The following is an 18,662-nucleotide window of genomic DNA, read 5'->3' as shown; positions in this document are numbered from 1 at the left end:
CTATACATAAGTCAATAAAAAGAAAAATCAGGCAATCAAATAAATAGTCAGTAAAAAATAAATGATTAAATTCAAGAGTAATTTTTTTAAAAATCTGTAAATATAACAAAATAGAAGAAATATCCTCAATTATACTAAAGATTATTTACCCCAAACAAACAACTTTTGGTATCTTAAGTTAAAACTTAATAATTTTAATAGTGATCAGAAATTAGAGATGCCTGCTATCATAATTCCTTTTTTTAAAAGCATTGCTCTAAAGGTGTTAGCTAATAAATAATATATAAGAAATATCTATTATAAACCCTAGAAAATAAGAAAAAAATGTACTTTATTAATGCAATGCTTGTACATATAGAAAACCCAACAGATTAAAGGAAAAAGCACAGAACTAATAAAACTTTGAAATACGTCTAGATAGAAGTCAGTAGCTTTTCTCTACCACTAAAGACCTAGGAATAAAAAAAAAATATTCCATGTGTACTAGTAAAAATAAATAAAGTTATGAAATGTAGAAAAAAATTGTAAAACAAAACCTATGTAAATCATCTATAAAATCTTAATAAAAGACATGAGAAACCAATTAAAAGGCAAAAATGTTCTTAGATGTGAAGTCTCAATATATTTTTTTAAATGATCTCCCAAGATTAAAATATAAATTTAATTCATTTCCAATTAGAGTCCCAATGGAAGGGTGTTTTTTAAAAATTTTTTTTTTTCCTGATTTCAGAGAGGAAGGGAGATAGAGAAAGATATAGAAAAATCAGTGATGAAGGAGAATCATTGATCGGCTGCCTTGTGTAATTCCCCACACTGGGGATCAAGCCCACAACTCGGGCATGTGCCTGACTGAGAATTGAACTGTGACCTCCTGGTTCATAGGTCAACGTTCAACCACTGATTCATGCTGGCCGGGCTGGAAGGGTGGTTTTCTGTTGTTGTTTGTTTTGGGCTGGATAAAATAACAGTTACTTTGAAAGAATAATTACCTGACAATAACCAAGGAAATTACACAAAGAAATAATAAGGAAATAACATTTTCTATCAGAAGCAGCTATAAGGGCATATGATAAAAAATTATTTAGTAGAACAGAGAATTCAGAAATAGACTTCAGTATATAAGATTACTTAATATAGTTGTTTAAGGGAGTAAGAAAAGTATGTGTATATTTTTGTCTTTTTGTTTATTGTTCTTTTAATAAATTAACTGATGAATAAACAACTAGCATTTTGTATTTTGACATTTTAGTATACATATGAATGTGTATTTAATATATTAGTATGTAACATATAATATATATGTATATGTGTATTTATTAAATACATACCCTAATACCACAAGTGACCATATATGTAACCAAAATATAAATACATGACCAAAAATACCAAAAATAAGGTCAATGGAACAGAAATCTGGAAGAATATTCAAAACATAAGTTAGAGATAAAGGGTAACATAGATACCGAAAAGCTCTTATAAATTGGCAATATAAAGACAAGCAAGAGAAAAATATGTAAAATATATGAAGACGCATTTCACACACACACAAAAATCCAAATGGCCTATAATCATATTAAAATGTGCTCAAATTCATTAGTACAGAGGGAAAGCAAATCAAAGAACTATCTATCTGTAATACCTGCTAGTATCTATGAAGAGAAAAGCATACATTACCAATGTAATGTACAATTTCATAACCTTTTTAGAAAGCAATTTTCCATATCTATTAAGACTAATATATATGCCCTTTAACCCAGTAATTCCAGTCTGAGGAACCTATATCAGACATATTAAAAGTGCAGTTTATAAAGGTAGACATTATTTACTGCCGCATTATTTATAGTGACAAAAAAACATAAAAATAAATGTCTCTCAATAGGTAAGTGGTTAAAAATATTGTGATGTATTCACATAATGGATTGCCATTTTTAAAAAGAAATAAATGAGATCTATGCCTGAGAACTCTTAGAAAGATGGTGAGTGAGAAAACAAAATATAGAAGAGTGAGCATAAGATCTACTTGTGCGGGCAACTGTGTGTGTGTGACTAGATCTGTATAGTATTGAGTGCAGAAATTAATATGAAGCACACACTTGAGTTGGACTGGGTTCCTTGGTGGGGGTGTAGCCAAAACAGAGGGAGCAAAAGAAAGGGGAGTCAAGCAAGAAAGTGATAAAAAGAAGCAAAAATGCAATGATTATTTTAAGGCATCTGTGGAAAATTATTGATCTGTGTGGGAGTATATGTAAAGAAATGAAAAATAATTCAATTAAAACTGAAAACCTGTTCCTAGAAAAAAATATGTGACCTTTACTACTTGAGTGATGTGGTTTATGCTTATTTGCATTTCCAGTGCAAATATGTGTATTAATGTGGGAAAATTGGTTGAAGCCACAGTAGAAGTAGGAGAGGAAAAGAGACTCCTGAGTCCAAATAAACAGCATCAGGGTGATGTTTGGGTTCTGCACAGAATTGATCATCATCCCAGTTGTGGAGGAAAAGAGGGAAAACTAAATTCCTGTCCCTGTGTTAGGGAAAATGAAATAACCATAATCTAATTACACTTAGGGGACAGACCATTATTGTTAATATTTTTTAATAATGGCTACTTTAGTTGATAAAGGAGTTCACAGCTAGTATTTTAAACAAACAAAAAAAAATCTGATGAAAGTTTATTTTTATTTCTTTCCCTAAGTTTATTTATCTGTCTTTTTTTGTGTGTTTGTGCACATGGTTATTTGGATTAGATTTGATTAAAATGCCCTTGACACATTTATAATGGGACGATCATTTCATGAATGTCAAGAAATACCCAATTGTAATTCTGCCTACAATTTTGCTCCAACTTCACTGTCATTTTTATCTCTGTCCTTAGGCAAACAATTAGGGCAATGAGAACAGGGCAGGAAGCTTTGCCCTTGCATTGGCCTTGTCTGAGGCTTGAGACCTTCTCCCACTGAGCATTCAGACAAGAGGTATAATAGTGGAAGTCTTAGGAAGACTGAGAAGCTGAGGGTCTCAGATTGGGTTCTCAGTAAATGAACCCTGAGAAGGCAGTTTGTGTGGAGAAAGTTTATGGGGAGTGCTCTCAGGATCGGCATCTCCGAGGAAGTCAGTGTTGGCCAGAGGGAGGAGTTGAACTACCATCAACAGAGGCATCCATGGACCGCATGCTGAGTCCTAGGCCTGGACTGGATCTCTAGCACTGTCCAGTCTTGAGGCAAGGATGTGGGCCTTTCTACTCCAGCATGGACTGGACATTGGCCACAAGCTACCCGCAGAAAGAGGATCATGACCGTCATTGGCTATCCATGGCTGAGGGTAGACCTCGAAAGCAGCTCAGTGAGAGCTGTGAGCCACCAACTCTCAGCATCAGGGCCATGATGCCTCCATCCTGCACGGGAGGCAGGGCCTGCACCGCAGCACCCACCACAGGCGCATCCAAAGTCCTCTTTCTACAAAAGGCATGCTATTACTTCTGTTCCTTTAGTAAAAGGTGGGGGAAGGGAAGCGTAGCAAATTTATCTTTGAGGTAAAAATTTATATATTATTTATATATTTAAAAACCCAACATGTGTTTTAAACCCTTCTTAGAGACCATAAAAATGTACTTTCAGAGGTAAGCTATAGTCCAATATGGATAGCCAATTACAGGCATTATTACAGTAAGTCTCACTGAACGTTGTCTGTAGATTCTTGGAAATTGCCATTTTAAGCAAAATGATGTATAATGAAACCAAATTTTACCACAGGCTAATTGATATAAACAAGAGTTAAGTTCCTATGGCATATTTCTAGTCATAAAAAAATCACCAAACTTCTAAATAAAGACCCAAAGGACTTATAATATTAAACATTGAAATAAATGTAAACTATACATACATTTAAGAAACATGAATAAAAACATGTAATATCATTATTTTCCAACCCACTGATTCCAGTTCAGGGTCATGGTTGTCCAGAGCCTATCCTGGCAGCTCAGGGCACGAGGTGGGGCCACCCTGGACAGGCATCGCAGGGCACACACACACACACACACACACACACACACACACACGTGCGCTCAGACTAGAACAACATAGACTCACCCATCTACTTGCAGGGAAACCAGAGTCCTTGGAGAAAACCCACACAGACATAAGGGCAATGTGCATCCTCCATAGACAGTGGCTCTGGCTGGGAATCGATTTTTCTCTTTGATGTTATAACAAAATGTTATTATCTGAGGACCTGCTATGTATTTGAGAATTTTTTATTTCCAAATTTATTATGGAAACAAGAAAGGAAAATGACAAAATTCCACCTTCTACTATTTAGTGGATGAGAATCAAGCATATTCCTAAAAGCCTTAAGGACAAGTGAGGGAGGTTTTATCCCAATCAGTCTTTTCTGCATTGCACATCATTCAGGGGGCCGCACAGCCTCAGGCTTCTCGGCTTCGATAGGGCTAAGACCGGAAAAGAGAACAGTGTTGGACAGTCCCTGGGGCTCAGAAGTAATTCTCTTAAAATGCAGAACTTATTTCAGTAGGATTGGATAAAGCCATGGAAACTCAATTTTAAAAGTAACTGTTGTAATGAGAAGAGACAAGTATCGAATATGAACTAAAAATGAAATTAAGTGTAAACGTTTGTATATGCAGGAGTGCCTCAATTTCAGGAAACCTAGAATGTGAAAACAGTGACTTCAAACAAACAGAAAAGATAATACTGTGCAAAAAATAAAAGACACAGAAGAATCTCTTCAAATATTTCTATTAGAGTTTACATAACAAGATTAGATGTATCAACAAAGATCAATATAGGCACTACTCTTAAAGAAAATAACTATGCCATAGAGCAATTCATTATTATATTAAAAATAAAGAAACAATAACTTTGCACTTAGTTGTTTTCAGTTCACAATCAGTTTGTTGTTATTGTATTTTTCTCTTTCCCTGTGACTTTAGGTTAGAAGAGTTGGCTTGTGTTAGGGCGCTGCGGTTTCTCGATGTGGCTGTCCTCAGAACCTAGGTCATGGGATTTATTTATAAGCGACTCTGCCTTCAAATCAAGTTTCTTTCTCTGCTTTTAAATGTTTAATTGCCCCTCTCAGATGGTCCAAGATTAACCCACTGTGTGCTGGGTTCTCTAATCAAGAAAGGCGGGCAGGGAGCAGTGCTGTGGATGGCCGAGGGCTTTGAGAACTGCATTCATTAGTTGCTGGCAGAGCACAGCCATCTGTGTGAGGTTGATGAGAGTTGTTAATGAGTTCCAGGAGGTAGGTGTGGATGAAAAATATGCTAGTAGTCTGTGGGGTCTTTTGTCTCTCCAGTTCTGAGCCTGCAGCCCTGGCAAATTGTGAAAGGCATGGAGCAGAGTGTTAATTATAGGTTTTGTTGACCTGTATGTGGAGCTGTGAAAATTTAGGAACAGCTAGTGGTGTTAATTGCTATTACTTTAACATGGCTTCCTATTTCTTTTGATACCCTGTTGAGAGAGGGTCATTGTAAGGAAAGAATGATCAACTGTATTTCTTCCTAGCTCTCCCCCTCAAAATAGTGGATGCCACCCTACCCAGTGAGCCCTCTAATGTTAATGACACAGTCCATGAGCAAGTTTCTTTCGCCCTTGAGTCTAACACAAGATCCCAAGGGAGCCAAGGCCAGCACCTGGGAGGCTGTCTTTACCCAGCTGCAGGCTTCATATTTTTGTCATGGCAGAAAGAAGAAGGGAAGGATGACATCAGCAAAGCCTGCTCCTCTTGTCAGAGCAGAAGCGTTCCCAGAAGCTTTCAGCACGCCATTCATGTCTCATTTGCTACCTTATTTGTAAGAGAAGCATTTCATTTTTCCAGTCTCTTAAGAGAAGAGGGACAGGCAGACCATGGATGCCAGCAGACACCAGTGGTGTGTGCCAGAGTGCCTTCCAGCTTTGCCGTCCTGTGAGTCAGAAAGTGCAGCCCTTACATATTTGCATACTGAGGAATGCTGTTCATGAGGGCAGTTGTCATGTGCCCAAGCACTTACAGGACCATGTCAATTGCACATGTCCTGCATTATTAAACCCTTAAGCATTGAAATATCCTCAACACTTCAATGTTTTTATTTCCCTTATTACTTGAATAGCATTTATCGAAAACTGGCTAGGGAAGCAGATTCTGATGGGTCTTAGGACGGGAGTGACTTGACCATTCTCAGGTAGAGTTCAAGCTGGAGAGGATGTGTTAAAAGGAGTGAGGATGAGAACCTGGATGAGGGCAGTAGTACTAGAGATGGGGAGGAGGGGCTGGATATGAGAAATATTTAGGAGGCACAATCTACAGGATTGTAGTCTGAATTGAGTGAGAGGGAAGAAAGAGTGGCTGGCTTGTGTGACTATGACGATAGTTGCTAGCACTTCCAAATGAAAGAAAGATTGTAGGGAATTTGGAAGAAAAAAATTGAGCTTGAGGAATGATGGTTCCCATTGATAACTTACTCACTGACCCTGGGGACTCATTTAATTCTTTAACCCTTAACCCTCCCCTGCTGCCCCCCCCCCCCTCGCCCGGGCACAGGACTCTGGTTATCTCCCTTTTTATCAGATGAGATTAGAGTTGAAGTGGTTAAGTACTTTACCCAAAGTTACACAAAGAAAGAGTTGAAGTGGTTAAGTACTTTACCCAAAGTTACACAAAGAAAGTGCTGAAGCTGCCATTTGAACCAGGCATTGTCACCTAATCACAATGCATATCACCTCCACCAATAAAACAGTGGGATGTACAAACATGACTACTTGAGCCTGATGAAATTTGAGAGACCTGGGAGATTTCCAGGTCAGTTTGTCCAATAAATGGTTGCATAGATAAGTCTGAAGCTTAGGAAAGAGGTTTGGGTTGGATATGTGAAAATGTAAATATCATACACAGAACCGTGGGCAAGATCAAGTAAGAAACAGGCTCTGGCACTAGGAAAAAAACAAATTTTAAAGAGTCAGTCCAGGAGCCTGAGTTCCTGAAAGAGACAAACACCATGATCAGATAAATGGGAGAGAAATCAGGGGAGGGCTGTATCACTAAATCCAAAGAGTGACCAGTTTCATGTAATACTTAAGGAGATTCAGTGAGTAACTTGCCACTGGATTCAACAGTTAGGGAGACACTGGCTACTTGAGGAGAAACAAAATTTTAATGGTCTGAAAATACGTGAGATGTGAACAAATGGACATAGCAAACGTGGGTTAATCTTGGTAGAGGACATGAAAAAAGGGAGGGGTGTTTTAGTTTGAGTGCTTGTTTTAGGATTGGAGGTACCTGAACATGTAGGTAGTCAGAGGGAAAGGAGCCAGTAGAGGAAGAATCCTGAAGGTTCAGGAGAAACACTGAGTAGCTGAGGAGAATGCTGGAGGAAGTAGAAGCACAGAGTGAAGTGGCAGAGATGAGGGACTGACCAGGAAGAAGAAGCCCTTGTCCTAGGAGGTGTTGGGAAAGACTAAGGGGCAGTGTGGCTATGTCAGGTAAAGAGATAGGGAACTGATCATCTTGCCTGGTGGCCTCAAGTTTCTCAAAGATATAGGAGGTGAGCAGATGCTGCAAGAGCTTACAAGGTGAAAGGACCATTTCCTATACCCGAGGGCATCACCCAAGTCCTTTAAGAGTACATGTCCCTATGGATTTTTGGTTCAGAAAGTCCAGTTAAAATCACCATTTGTGATTTTCAAGGACATAGCACATTTTTTTCTGCAGAGAAATTTCTTGCCCCAAATCATGCAGCTGGTAAGATACGAAGAAACATTTAGCCTATGCTCGTTCCGCTATATTATGCTGTGTTTTGATGAGAATAGACTACCTGTGTCATCATTTTGAAGCAACATTTATATAGGCTGTCTTTTAAATGTTTGCTTCTGTGTGTTTTGGCAGTGGGCTCATGTTTCATTGCCACTTGAAGTGACTAATAATAGCATCTGAGAAACTAGGGCAGTGTTTCCTAGAGTTAGAGCATGTTATCTGTGAACATCTGAGATGTGAGATGCTCCTTAAAACAAGTTCAGTGTACAAACACTTTGGGATATTGCTGTGTTTCATGCCCCTTCACAGAGTCCCAATCCAATACACTTTAGTATATTAAAATCTCAGAGGAGGCAGAAAGTAAAAAAAATATATATTCTCTAGCTTAACATTTCCCAAAATCACTTTATTATAAACACTACTCTATCATATTTTTATTTTATAACACCCTTTAGTAAAATGCAGAACTCACCCTAGAAAATGCCTAACTACAGTTGCAAATTACCTTTATTCTGTAGAATATGAAGGAGGGTGGGTGACAGAACCTAAATGGATTTGTAGTCTATAAGTTATGGTAACTTAATATAATATCCATTTCTTCTTTTTGACACTTAAGATTTTGTGCCAACATTAAAATAACTCTATAAATCTGGCATTTGTATCAAGTAACTTTTCTTTTAAAAAATGATTACTTTACATTTTTTATATTTATATATTTACTAGAGGCCTGGTGCATGAAATTTGTGCACTTGGTTGGGCGGCAGGGATGGGTGGGGTTGTCCCTCAGCCTGGCCTGTGCCCTCTCACAGTCTGGGAGCTCTACAATCCATCGTCCCAAAGAGGTAGGCCCTGCCCACCCTGCCAGGGCTCTGTGATGGATCGCCCTCACAGATGGAGGCCCAGGCTACCCACTGCAGCACCGCCGCCAGGTAGCCTGGATCTCCCTCTGTGGGGGCGATCCATCATGGAGCCCCCCAATTGATCGAGTGCCCTGCCGGCCGGTGGCCTGGGCCTCCCTCTGCAGGACAATTATGGGGCGATGTCTGGGCCCCCGACCAATCACATTGCACCCACCTTGGCTGGCCTGGCGCCAGTGGGTGTCATAGCATAGTTGTTGGGAAGGTCGTCTGGACCATCGTTCTACTGTTCAGTCGGTCAGTCGATTTGCATATTACACTTTTATTATTATAGATTTTCCAGGTTTTTATTTGGCTTATTTTATGATAAAGCCAATTTACTTTCCTCCTGAATGTGTTATTGGACACCTTTCATGTGCACAGCACTGTATTGGAATTAGAGTAGGAATACATAAGTGTTTATCCTCTGCCCTCAAAGAGTCTGGACGGTTCAGCCTGAACAGTAGCAGTTGGGTTCAATGCCAGCCTCTTAGACAAAATACTTGGAAAGCACCTTGGAGAGAGACATTGTGAGGCTATTGGAGGAGTGGGTCTATGTGCTGGGTCTCAAAGGATGGGTAAGAGTTTACCCAACTGAATGGGAAAAGTACATATTATAGAAAAAAAGTGAATTTTCAGTGGAGAAAAAGCACTTGGAAACCTATTGATGGTCTTGTACACCCAGATAAGACATATAGATCTTAGACTATAAACAGATAGGAGCTTTTATGGAGGAGTTTTAAGTGGAGTCTTAAAAAGATCTATGTTTTTACTCTTTAGATTATTGTTCTATTGTTCAGTGTATTAATTCATAAATTCTGTCTAATGTCCCTCACTGTCACCTGTAAATGGAAACTTTTGCTGAGGCACCAGCCTAACCTGACTCTGTATACATGTGACTCTTCAAGCAGTTTTCTATGGGATCAACTTCTCCATTATTAAGTATCCACTCAGTAATGCCCACCCCACTCTGGGTCTGAAACCATGGGGGTGAAAGAGAAGATTCCCACCCCTCCCCCTATGGTGACCCCATAGACTTTATAGTCAGCACCAGTGATGCTGGATGAAGTTCTCCAATGAAAGACTAGCACTAAATGAGAAAACACTGTCAAAAAAGGCAAATAGGAGGCCATTGCTTTCTGTTTTCTCTTTCTAGTACCAAGCAAAGACAACAATCACCAAACCTCCAAACAAAATTATCCAGTGTCTTCATGCTGACAGCTAAATCAGTCAACTCTGACAACCCACAGGCAAAGTTCTGCCAGGATTCTTTGCCCACAGTTCTAGCTGAAGTGACAGAGATTTTTTTAGTGTCAATGTAGGAGGAATTGGCATCCGTATTCTAGTGCCAGAGACCTATAGGGAGCCCCCTCGGCCCTGCCTTGTGACCCACATCTCATCCTGCAGAGCTCGAGTTTCTAAGCAAAGCTCAGTGTCCTTAGGGTAATAGAGTGGCCAATGTGTTTCATAACATCAAGTGCAGTGCATGGAGCATTTGTAAAGGACCATGGAGAATTCCCACACTGATGCCTGACTTCCCCCTTCTTTCCCCCCTCTCTTTTTTATCTCCCTAATTTGCCTTCATCTTCACTCCTCTCTATCTTCCTGCTTGTGTCTTATACTTATGAGAATTCATAACCGTGGCTAATTAGCACCCACATAATTGAAACTGTCCTCTACTGGACACTCATGATCTGAACTTGGGGATTATACAGTGTAGGCATTTCCTGCCTTTTCCATATAAATTCTAAGAAATTCTTGCAGGATGTGAAGTTAGGGGTAGGAAAAGTGGGGGGAAACTGTTTAATGAAAACTAATGTCCCCATTGTTATATCTTGCTCTAAGTCTCCAATCTGTGAAAAGAGAGATGGCATCCAAGCGAAATTAAAACCCATTGAAGAAAGAATAAAAGTGGACTACTTATTCATAATCCGTGCCCTTTCATTACGCCATGAGTGTGCTGTGAGGATTGATGAGGCACTAACTGGAAAGCTCTTGGAACTCCTGGTGATAGTTGCTTGCTGATAAGATGACCCAATTACCAGCCTTATTTTGAATATTACAACTGTATAGGAAAGCTAAATCCTTATAGTATTCCTTAAGGGGGAATAACCTTCATTACAGCAGTCAGAGCCAGACAGGTACTAGAGGAGCATAAAATAAGCTATAAATAGCTCTACCTTCCTTTTGCTATCCTTTTCACCCTTTCTTCTCAACATCTCAGCCCTTCTGCTCTTTTCTTCTTTTCTACCCTTTTTTTATAATTTCCTTGTTCTCCATCTCTGTCTATTTTTCTCCTGCTCTCATTCTCTCCTGTTCTCTCTCTTGTATACACACTGTCCTATGCATGAATGTTTTATTATTTACCCATTAGTTAGGGAACTTACAGGTGTTACCTTCAGGAGGTGGGTATAGAAACTTATGTATCTATTCATAAGTGTTTCCTCAGCTTTTAGGAGGCCCAGCCAGATGTGCTAAAGGCCCTGGGTTTGGGGCAGCACTCACTCTCAAGGCTCCAGAGTTTTGAGGAACTTGCAGTGATATGGGGGGCCCATTCTGGCAGGCCCATCGAGGACGTGCTCACTTATAGAATCAGTCCCCAATGGGTGTTTCCTGTGTGACTGCACTTTGGGACAGTGAAATTCGGAGCTCATTGTTTTCTACTTGTGTAGAGGTGAGCTGTGGCATCTGGTGTTTCCATATAGCAGAATCATTACCTTCCTAAACCATCCATTTCCTCATATCTGATTAAAACATGGACCCTGAAAAACTATCCTTTATCAGAAATTGGAATCTCATTAACGTGATCAAATGCAATTAAGTTACCATTACTTTTCAAGAACATTTTAAAAGGGGCTCAATAAATGGTATAGGTCTCTGTGCACATGGGAGTGAAGAGAGACTTGAATGATATCCACCCCCTTTACTTATTCACCTTCTTTACTTACATGCCTATGGAAGAGTAGAGAGGGGACATATATATAATCCATACTTTTCTGCTAATCTGGAGATGATCAGATTCCCATACTTTAAACTGCGAAAGCAAATATATATTTTAAAAATTAAAGGTTTCTGGGAGGAATGTGTAGAGTAACAATAAGATGGGTTATAATAAAGAGATTTATTTTCAATCTCATTCATTCATTTACACAGTAGGTTCACCAATCATATGTTGATGAACATAAGATTGCCACCTGCCAGATCTGTAGCAGATGGAGAGACAGGGAAGGTGTTCCAGCAACAGCATGTTGAATTCCTTCATACTAGTTACTCCTTTGAATTAGTACATACTTCTGAACCTCCCCTTACAAAATGAAAAATGCTTTGTAAGAATAGATAATACTATACAACTGGCTGCTATTTCTAAATTTGCATAAATTGGCTTTGCATGATAACTAGTTGACATTCTGCAGAGAGCAGTGTCCTAAGGAAATAAGGTATTCTAAGAGTCTGTTTTGAGGAAAGATAAAGATCACGGGCAGTCAGGCATGGACAGATGAAGGGGAGTAAGGTACCATGAGTTAAAAGGGAGTGGAATGAGGCTGCTGAGGGCTGAGTTTGTATTCAAGGAAGAAACAGGAAGCTAAAAGAGGAGGAGAACTGCCTGGGCGTAATTGTCCATTGAGTAATTAGGATTGGTTGCTCCCAAAAAATCATGCCTCACTAGATGTTTTAGTGTATGCATGTGCTCTCTGTTAAAGATAAAGCAATCCAAAGCTTGGTGTGTTTCATAGAATCACAGAATCAGAAATGTTAGGGCTAGAAGGAATCACAGCAGTCACTTTTACCACCCACTTTGTTTACAGGTCTAAAAAATATCCATACCCAGTAAAAGGTTCAAATATATTCGTGCACAAGGTCAGCCCAGGGATGGATGAAGATCAGTTGGTCACAGCCAGGGTAATGCTATAATTTATCCTCCAAACCAGGACACTTTTTGAGAGAAAAGGAAGGGCTAAATAGATGGGATGCTAGAAAAAAGGCATAAGCAGGAGCTTAGCAAACCTTGCATATATGGTTGTCAAATCAAAGCTGAAGAGGAAGCTACTAGAAAGCTAGAGGAATGTAGAGGCCAAACTGGAGCTATCGCATGGTACTAACAATGGGAACAGCTGTCCAAACAGGACACAGGAAAATGTGTGCCAGCAAGGAGAGACATCAGGAGCCTAGGGCATTGGATTGGGTGGGGTTTAGTATTGATTTGGCTTTGAAGTGCCAAATCAATGAAGGTGGTGAGTTCATTGAGAATAGGTGAGGTCAAAGAGAGACATTCACTCAAGATAAGGCAAGACAAAGGGAAGAAGATCCAGCCACATGAAAGGGTAAACAGACACAGAGCTGAAAGCTGTCCCCAGTGAGCCATCTAAGGCATAATGCAGGCTCTTTGCACCTTCTCACTATAGGAGCAAAGAAACCTGAGGGGTTGAGCAAGAAGCCAGTTACCTGTGCACCCTAGCATACAGAGTTAAGCCTCATTTCACATCTCTCTTTGGGGGGCTGTGCAGGGCATTGATACAGAACTCTATAACCCCTCAGGGTTTCAGGTGAAGGTGACAGCCTTGAATTAGTTGGATGTTCAGTAAGATCACCTGGGAGAGGACTAGGTCTTGAAAGGGCAGGAACTGACAGAAACTTGGAACAAATGGCAAATAAATGGGCCAAAGTCACATGGCTGTGGCTCAACCAGTGTGGAAACCCAGGTCTACAGCCATTCTCTGTGCGTGTGATCTAGCTATAGAAGGTAGTTATGATTGTGATTCACCTTTTGCACATGAGGAAACTGAGTCAGTAGCCTTCCAAATATACCAAGAATTTTTCACTGCCACTTGCCTGATCAGAAATCATTATGCTGGGACTTCCTCTGGACCTGCTTTCCCTGGAAGCACCTGATCACCAAACATCTCCACACTATACCCCATAACACAGTCTTTGGCAACTCCTTCTAGAGCAGTGGTTCTCAACCTTTCTGATGCCGCGACCCTTTAATACAGTTCCTCATGTTGTGGTGACCCCCAACCATAAAATTATTTTCGTTGCTACTTCATAACTGTAATTTTGCTACTGTTAATGAATCATAATGTAAATATCTGTGTTTTCTGATGGTCTTAGGCTCTACAACAGCGGTTCTCAACCCACAGGTTGAGAACCGCTAGCAGGGTCGCCTAAGACCACTGTTCTAGAGGAAACTGATTTCAGCCAACAGCTAGTGGCAAATTCTAGTGAATCCTTTCTTACTAAAATTTTAATTGATAAGACTAATTGCACTTCTTCCACCTCCATATTTACTCTTTATGAAATTAATTCCCTAATATCTTAAATGGATAAACTGTCATAGTTGGATTCCATTAATCACATAAGATTTGGAGAGGGGGGTGGGTTCCTGTCTTCACTTCCCATTCAGGGGACTCCATATTTTTCCAAGACCTTTCCAGATCCCTGCCCAACATCAGGTGAGGAATACTAGGAATAACCAGTAATCTGGATCTCAATTGTATTGATTCCTCCTTGAGGAGAGAGTTTAGGTATAAAAACTTGGTTAAGGTACTATGTGGGCAGGACAACCTGAAGGCCTTGGTAAGAGACAGAGGATGAGGAAGAGAGGTGAGACATTGCTGTGAAGTGAATGTTTGTGTTCCTCCCCTCCTCCCAGCAAAGTCCTATGTTGAAGCTCTACCCTTCAATGTGATGGTATTTAGAGGTGGGGATTTGGGGAGTAATTAGGTTTAGATTAAGTCAAGGGGGTGGTGCCTCATTGAGGGATTCATATACTTTTAAGAAGAAAAAGAGAAACCAGAGAGGACATAGGAAAAAAAGGGTCATCTGAAAGCCAAGAAGAGGGATCTCACCAGGAACCAAATCTGCCAGTACCCAGTACCTTGATTTTGGACTTCCCAGCCTCCAGAACTGAGAGATGTAAATGTCTGCTATTTAAACAACCCAGTCTATGGTATTGTTTTAGCAGCCTCATACTTCCTGAAGTCCAGAGCTAAATGAAGTGTGTGAAACACTCAACACTGTAGTGTTACCTGAGGAGAAATATATGGGCAGGATTTTTTTTTTTTTAATAAATCAGTCACCAACATAATGCTATCAACTCTTCCAAGTATCAAGCTTTCCATTTGAACATATAACCTAAGAATTAACATTTTTTCTAGTCCTGTTTCCTTAACTAGGAAAATACAAAGGCAAAATACCTTTTCCTCTCAATCCATAACTGGCTCCCAAAGAGAGAGGCCACATTAGATGGTCAACGTCTCAAAATTAAGTTGACATGTATGCTGTAAGTACCCTGGAAAACTAGTGCACCGGATAGACAAGAGCCTTTAGTATTTTGAAGCAATTACTTTCACAAAAAGAGACAAAATTTATGATTCTATGACTAAAATGATGGACATGAAGTAGTGAAGACAGCTAGGGTGGTGTTTTTCATCAAACAACTTTTTTATTTGTATAACAAATTTCTAAGTGATGGAAAATGACACACTGTCTCCATTACTTCATTTCCATCATTTCAATCTTTTTCTAACTTTCACGTTTGTGAAACAAATTGCTTTAAACATGTCAAAGTCACTTGAGTGGAGTGTTAGCCAGATTTTAAAAATAAAAATGATTCATAAAGACAGCACTTGTGTTTATAACTATCAAGATAAATTTTCCAAAAAAAAAAAAAATCACAGTCTTGATTATTTAGGGCACCTGTACTGGTATAAGATAATCATCTTCAGAAAGTAGAAAGAAATTTTCTCTCTGCCTTCTTTCCCCTAGATTTATATGGCACGGTAAACCTGGTCTTGTGGGTGCTAAATCATCCCTGTTTCAATGATTTACTAAGTCCCCCTAAAGCATATCGATTTCTTCAGCGTTGGATTTTGGATTGCATTTGCATTATTATGCAACAGGCTGTGCTCCTCATTGACGTCCTGCTTCTCACCAGTTAGTTCTATATTCTTTCAGTGCTGATGCTTCTTGAGGGGGAATGCCCTTTTTTGAGATAGGAGGTTCCCTAATACAGGGCAACTGAAGATACCTTTAGACACATACTTTTGAAGAATTGATATTGGTGTTCCAATGAGAGAAAGCTCAAAATATATTGCTTATCTTAAGAAACTTGGTTAAGGTACTGTATGGGCAGGACAACCTGAAGGCTCTTGGTAAGAGACAGAGGATGAAGAAGAGAGATAAGACATTGCTGTGAACTGAATGATTGTGTTCCTCCCTCCTCCTACCAAAGACCTACATCATTGATAGTTAAAAAAAAAAAAAAAAGGAGGACATGAATATACAAGATAATTTTACAAACAGTGGCTACACATGTTATTCTGTTGTTGATGTCATTGTTGGAAAGGTTTTAAATTTTGAAACAAACTCCACTTTACAGAAAATTCACAAGAGTGCAAAGAACTTGCCCCCCCCCCCCCCCCCCGCCCAGAATCATTAGAGAGGGGTCAATGTGATGTCCCATTATCCCTGAATACTTTAATGCAAAGACACTCTCCTATATAACCATCAAAATCAGGATATTAACATTTATATGTTACTAGAAGCCTGGCCTTTGATCGCGGGGGACCTGGCCGGCTGTCCGCTGGTGCCCCAGGCCTTCCGAAAGCCTCCGGCTGCTGCGGAGGCTTTCGAAAGGCCTTGCGCCGGAGCAGACAGCCGGCCAGGTCCCCCGCTTTGGCCTTTGATCGCGGGGGACCTGGCCGGCTGTCCGCCGGTGCCCCAGGCCTTCCTAAAGCCTCCGGGGCAGCCATGGCACAGACGCTGAGCTTGCGGCGCCAGTGGCGCCGCGAGCTCAGCGTCCTGCTGGCCCAATCAGCTACCCCGGCCACCCTGAGTCCCGCCCCCTGCGCCTCCTGCTGGCCCAATCATGGGCGTAGCGGAGTGATGGTAATTTACATATTACCATTTTATTATGTAGGATATATATATATATATATATATATATATATATATATATATATATGATCATCTGATCTCTAGACCCCATTTGAGTTTCAAAAGTTCTTCCAATATTGTCCTTGATAGCAAGAGGATCCAGTCCAGCATCCATGTGGCATTTTGTTGTTATGTCTCATCTCTTTAGTTTTTGTGTTTGTTTGTTTTTTTTTGTGTGTGTGTGTGTGTGTGTGTGTGTGTGTGTGTGTGTGTGTGTTTGTTTCTTTTTGTTTTTTTTCAGTTTGGGACAGTTTAATAGTCTTTTATTTTGGCTTTCATTATTTGACACCTTTGAAGTTTATAAGGCAGAATGCCCCTCAGTTTGGGTTTTTCTGTTTCCTCATGATTAAAATCAGGTTATGTATCTTTGGCAGTAATAACGCAGAAGTGGTGCTGTGTTCTTCTCATTGAATCCTATCTGGTTACACATAATTTTTTACAGGTTTCATTACTGCTGATGTTAACTTTGATCATTTGATCAAGCAGTGTTACAGGTTGGTGTCTTAGTCTGTTTGGGCTGCTATACCAGAATATAATATACTAGGTGGCTTGTAAACAAAACCACTTCTTTCTCACAGTTCTGGAGGCTGGAAAGTCTAAGATCAAGGTGCCAACAGGTTTGGTGTCTGGTGAGAGCCTATTTTCTGGTTCACAGATGGCATAGATAGCTGTCCTCTCATTATGTCCGCACATGGCAGAAGGAGGAAGGGAGCTTTCTGGAGTCTGTTTTGTCGTAAGGGCACTAACTCATTCAAGACCTAATCACATTCCAAGGGCCCCACCTCACAATGCCATTATATTGGGGGTTATATGAATATAGCAATTGGGATCCCCAGGAAATAGGCTTTGAAATTAGCATGCAAGAAGATGATTAGGGAGTGCTCTTAGGATAAACCCCTGTGGAAGAAAGCAAAATTGGCAAGGGGAGAAGTCGAGCTATGATGAAATCCCAACAAAGACCACAGAAAGGGCTATGGAGCAGGGATGGCTCTTCAGAATTCTCCTGTGTGGGAGCTAGAGGACTGGCTTTTGTACCCCCATGGTGTTCATCCATTGGATGTGAGATGCCCCTAGAATGAGGTGGAGTCTTGGATGAAGCAGTTTACCTTAGCTAAGGCAATTCCCCAAGAGGGCTGACCCACTGAGGACCATATTCTGACATCACCTCCAGCATCTTGGTGTAAGTCTGTCTTTCTTCAAGGAGGCTTTGTAACACATCACAGAACCCAACACAGTGATGTCTGTCAGGATTCTGCTCTGAAGAATTACTCTCTGTTCCCTTTGTAGTTGACAAGTGATTTATAAGAAAGTACCTTGAGACTATGAGATTATGTTATTCATCATCAAATTTTTATGATAGGATAATAGATTGATATCAGCATGAATTCATAATTTTTTCTTTAATTAAATGGCTTACTTAAATTTGTTACTATAATTAATTTGATGTTCAAATTGTCCTAGATTTTGCCAGTTGGAAACTCTTCCAATTGGCTTCAGTATATTTATTTCCTTATTTTCTGGAACAACAAGATGTTTCAGGCTCATTTTATGTTTTCCCCACCCCAGTCCTGAAAACAGATTCTCCAAGGAGCTCTGCTCCTTTTTAATAGAAAGTGACATTTAGAAATCAATATCTGGGCTCGAGGTATAGTCATTGCTATTTTTACCTTCTTTCAGTATTGCCAAATCTAATGTAAGTTTATCTCCCTTACCATTGTTTTTGCCTCCTTGATATGCCTGTGATGACCCCTGACCAAGACCCCTGAACTTCATAACATTTTTCATCCTTGAAGTTTTTCTTAATTCATACCTGAGGAGATTTGAGTGAGTATGAGTGTAAGATCTATAGTAACAGCCTTCATAAAATGACTTGTAGGGAATCTTCACAACATGCCAAAATGTGCCTTGTGTTTGGGTTAGTTTTCTATTGCTACTGTAACAAATGATCATAATCTTAGTGGCTTAAATCAACAAATATTCATTATTTTGACATTATACATAATGACAATGACTTGCACAAGTATAATGATACCTTCACTGAGCTCCTCATACCTAATCTCTTCCCTCAAGGAGGAATCAGTGTAA

At 39.9% G+C, this 18,662-nt stretch overlaps 1 protein-coding gene across 1 annotated transcript in view; it reads left to right on the top strand.

Moving 5' to 3' along the window:
- The window catches only part of F13A1 (coagulation factor XIII A chain), a 172,800-nt gene that overhangs the window by 17,088 nt on the left and 137,050 nt on the right, over positions 1–18,662 (top strand). The gene's annotated exons all lie outside the window — the stretch shown is intronic.

The sequence above is a fragment of the Cnephaeus nilssonii genome (genome assembly GCF_951640355.1).
Source record: "Cnephaeus nilssonii genome assembly, chromosome: 7".
In the NCBI taxonomy this organism is placed as follows: Eukaryota; Metazoa; Chordata; class Mammalia; order Chiroptera; family Vespertilionidae; genus Cnephaeus; species Cnephaeus nilssonii.
The sequence above is the reverse complement of the archived record's forward strand: the minus strand, read 5'-3'. Positions and strand labels throughout refer to the sequence as shown.